Consider the following 4,419-nt stretch of genomic DNA (forward strand, 5'->3'; position numbering starts at 1 on the left):
CCGCCCGACTTTCTTCTCCCCGCACCCCTGGCTGGCTGGAGGTGCTTGCGGGGCCTAGTGAGGCGACTGGGAGATGGAGAGGACCCTGTGGGCAGGAAACAGGCTGTCACCCACCAGGACCCTTTGCTCCTGCACGAGCCTATCACCGCTGACAGAAGTTCTTTAACTTTTTTCATTTACAAGAGCAATACAATGCAAAATATTTAAACAGCACAGAAATAATACAGTTGGCCTTTCCCTCCCTAGGCCACCTCCTTGCTGTGTCTTCCCAGAGAAAATCAGTTTGAGAGTCCCATGTGTACATCACAGGAAGAGTCTGAGAAGACACACTGCAGCCAGCTTCTGATGCGGTTCCTATCTGAGGCTGCATAAGCACTTTAAGAAAAGGTGGTGACAAATGACTACTAAAGAGGCCATTGTTCTAAAGTCACATCAGTAAACAGCAGAAAGCAATCTCAGATGGGGGTAGGCTGTACATCCAAGCCCCTTTAGTTACACAAAAGAACAGGTAAACTGCACAAAATCAGAAAATCCATACAAGAGAAAAAAACATAATTATTTTGTACTTAGGGGCACCACTGTTAAAACCTTCTGCATCTCCTCCTGTTTTTTTCTTCTTTGTATAAATGTGTATTTTTAGAGAGAGAAAATTACTCCCTTTTGATTATAAAAAGATTATAATCTTTCTCTTTTAGTGACTAACCCAGCCAGAAATGTGCCAATTTATTCTTGAGTTTGGAAAACACAGTGTGGTAATCAGACAACAGGTTGAGTACCCACAGTGAAATTATATATGGCACCATAATTAACATACCCTTGATGGCTTGCTTAGTAGCTAAAGAAAATATAAAGTTCTCTGCATTTGCCAGAATAGGACACAGGTTATAATTCTAGGTCCACGGAGAACAGAACTAGTATAAGATGAGGCAATGGTTGATCATAAAGGTATGAAAGCACCAAATTATACTCTGGCCTCCCTGTGTCTTTAAGGCCTTTCCTAAGTTAATCGGAGAAGGCAATGGCAAGCCACTCCAATACTCTTGCCTAGAAAATCCCATGGACGGAGGAGCATGATAGGCTGCAGTCCATGGGGTCGCACAGAGTCGGACACGACTGAAGTGACTTAGCAGTAGCAGCAAGTTAATAAATACTTTAAAAGGTTATATTTAGCTGCTTTAATAAAAAAAAAAAAAAGATATCTTCTTTCGATTGTCCCAGCTGAGAGAAGCCTGATTTTACAAACCATTGGTTCTTAAAACACAAATTTTGTACTTTTATGCCACAAAATGAAAGAGAACGAAAAATGTTGCTGCCTTATCAGTACACTAAGGACTCTGTTGCCATCAAGCCATCACATCACAACCTCCGAACAGGGCACCCTGAGGAGACTCAGGAGGAGAAAACACAGGATACCAGTCTGAGACAGCTGAGGTGCATATTAAAGGAATGATTTCAATGAGCCCAGATTCTTGCATCTTCTCATACATAGAAAAGTGTTAGATTCCTTAAATGGAGATATCTGGTTTTCTTTGTCGTTGTTAATGAATCGCCCAGTTGTGTCCAACTCTTTGAAACCCCTGGTTTTAATTAACAATAATCTTTTGATATTCTGATTATCTGGTCTTTGTTACAAAATCTCCTATATATATCCTGGCTTCCCCATTGCCTCTTCAAAGCAGTCTCTCAGAGCCATCTGAGATGCTATGTTCCAGGCTTGAAGTCCTCAGAATAAAACATAATCTCAACTTTTAGGTTGTGCATTTTTTTCAGTCCGCACCATGACTTGTTCAGTTCAGTTCAGTCACTCAGTCATGTCCGACTCTTTGCAACCCCATGAATCACAGCACACCAGGCCTCCCTGTCCATCACCAACTCCCAGAGTTCACTCAAACTCACATCCATTGAGTTGGTGATGCCATCCAGCCATCTCATCTCCTGTCGTCCCCTTCTCCTCTTGCCGCCAATCCCTCCCAGCATCAGGGTCTTTTCCAGTGAGTCAACTCTGCACGAGGTGACCAAAGTATTGGAGTTTCAGCTTTAGCTTCAGTCCTTCCAATGAACACCCAGGACTGATCTCCTTTAGAATGGACTGGTTGGATCTCCTTGCAGTCCAAGGGACTCTCAAGAGTCTTCTCCAACACCACAGTTCAAAAGCATCAGCTCTTTGGCAATGTTTCAGTTCAGTTCAGTTCAGTCGCTCAGTCGTGTCCGACTCTCCGCGACCCCATGAATCACAGTACGCCAGGCCTCCTTGTTCATCACCAACTCCCGGAGTTCACTCAAACTCATGTCCATCGAGTCGGTGATGCCATCCAGCCATCTCATTCTCTGTCGTCCCCTTCTTCTCCTGTCCCCAATCCTTCCCAGCATCAGAGTCTTTTCCAGTGAGTCAACTCATCGCATGAGGTGGCCAAAGTATTGGAGTTTCAGCTTTAGCATCAGTCCTTCCAATGAATACCCAGGATTGATCTCCTTTAGAATGGACTGGTTGGATCTCCTTGCACTCCAAGGGACTCTCAAGAGTCTTCTCCAGCACCACAGTTTAAAAGCATCAATTCTTTGGCGATCAGCCTTCTTCACAGTCCAACTCTCACATCCATACATAACCACGGGAAAAACCATAGCCTTGACTAGACGGACCTTGGTTGGCAAAGTAATGTCTCTGCTTTTTAATATACTGTCTAGGTTGGTCATAACTTTCCTTCCAAGGAGTAAGCGTCTTTTAATTTCATGGCTGCAATCAGCATCCGCAGTGATTTTGGAGCCCAAAAATATAAAGTCTGACACTGTTTCCACTGTTTTCCCAACTATTTCCCATGAAGTGATGGGACCAGATGCCATGATCTTCGTTTTCTGAATGTTGAGCTTCAAACCAACCTTTTCACTCTCCTCTTTCACTTTCATCAAGAGGCTTTTGAGTTCCTCTTCACTTTCTGCCATAAGGGTAGTGTCATCTGCGTCTCTGAGGTTATTGATATTTCTCCCGGCAACCTTGATTCCAGCTTGTGCTTCTTCCAGCCCAGCGTTCCTCATGAGGTACTCTGTGTATAAGTTAAATAAGCAGGGTGACAATGTACAACCTTGACGTACTCCTTTCCCTATTTGGAACCAGTCTGTTGTTCCATGTACAGTTCTGACTGTTGCTTCCTGACCTGCATACAGGTTTCTCAAGAGGCAGGTCAGGTGGTCTGGTATTCCTATCTCTTTCAGAATTTTCCACAGTTTCTTGTGATCCACACAGTCAAAGGTTTTGGCATAGTCAATGAAGCAGAAATAGATGGTTTTCTGGAACTCTCTTGCTTTCTCCATGATCCAGCGCATGTTGGCAATTTGATCTCTGGTGCCTCTGCCTTTTCTAAAACCTGCTTGAACATCTGGGAGTTCACGGTTCACATACTGCTGAAGCCTGGCTTGGAGAATTTTGAGCGTGACTACTAGCGTGTGAGATGAGTGCAATTGTGCGGTAGTTTAAGCATTCTTTAGGCGATGTTTAGGCAGCCAATCACTGACTACCAATAGTAGTAACGATGCTGGAGTTTTAAAGTCATTTCTTGATGCATTTCTATGTATCTCTATACATTCCCTTGTATTCCAGTCTGATATGCTTTCTTGACAGTAAAATGTTAAACTTGGAAATGGCCCAGGTGCAGCGGGATGTCATGGGTGCCAGATACTTCTTGCAGGAGGAGGTGTGGAGGTCATCAACCCAAACCAGCGACTCCCCACCTGGATGCAGCTTGCCCCAGCTTCACACAAATCAACGCCACTCTCCTCAGATAATCAGTCTTAAGTCTCTCAAGCCTCTTTTACACGCCTATAGGTGACACAGATGAAACACTTCAAAGCGGCAACAGACACATTTTTAAACCCAACACATGACAGTCTCCTCAGCAACCTGACCAACCCACATCGTGTAGCTACTTGGCAGAGCTCAGGTTCTACAAAAAGCGGCACAAGTCATTGCCTGTTTTTAATACTTACACTGCACCTGTTTCCAGAAAATTGATTTAGCACGTTCTAAAATGAAACACGGGAATTGGGATCAACACAAAATATGATGCTAAAATGAACATAATCTTTCTTAGGAAAGTATTTTTCAGTGGCCAATAGGCGCCCATTAACACCACATCCCAAGTTAACAAAGTAAATCCTGAATACAAACACAACTGCATTTTAAAGCCAGCAGTTCATGAAGTAACACGCTTTTAAGAGAGAACAGGTAACGGGCGCACCTGCGTCTCACCTGGGGCCCCCAGACCTATCCCTGAGTCACTCGCAATCCGGCTGATCAAGTTTAGGGCCAGCGTCCCGCCCCCGTCGTCATGGTTACGAGCCCCCGGCCGTGACCGCACCCCTTCGCCATTCTCGCGATAACCCGGAGTCAACGCACTGCCCCCGTCCGGTCTCCTCCTCACTTCC

The 4,419-nt window shown here is 44.6% G+C and overlaps 1 protein-coding gene across 2 annotated transcripts in view; it reads right to left on the reverse strand.

Moving 5' to 3' along the window:
• The window catches only part of WDR27 (WD repeat domain 27), a 151,262-nt gene extending 146,937 nt beyond the window's left edge, over positions 1 to 4,325 (reverse strand). The window contains exon 1 of one of the 2 annotated variants that reach the window (XM_088840913.1): positions 4,244 to 4,325. The gene's annotated coding sequence lies outside the window, so the exon portion shown is untranslated. Of the gene's footprint in view, positions 1 to 4,232 lie in introns of both variants that reach the window. The other variant, XM_088840914.1, reaches the window with a different exon arrangement.
• Positions 4,326 to 4,419: the final 94 nt, after the last annotated feature.

The sequence above is a fragment of the Moschus berezovskii genome, chromosome 10, assembly GCF_049115385.1.
Source record: "Moschus berezovskii isolate FMDL1 chromosome 10, NW_MosBer_1.0, whole genome shotgun sequence".
In the NCBI taxonomy this organism is placed as follows: domain Eukaryota; kingdom Metazoa; phylum Chordata; class Mammalia; order Artiodactyla; family Moschidae; genus Moschus; species Moschus berezovskii.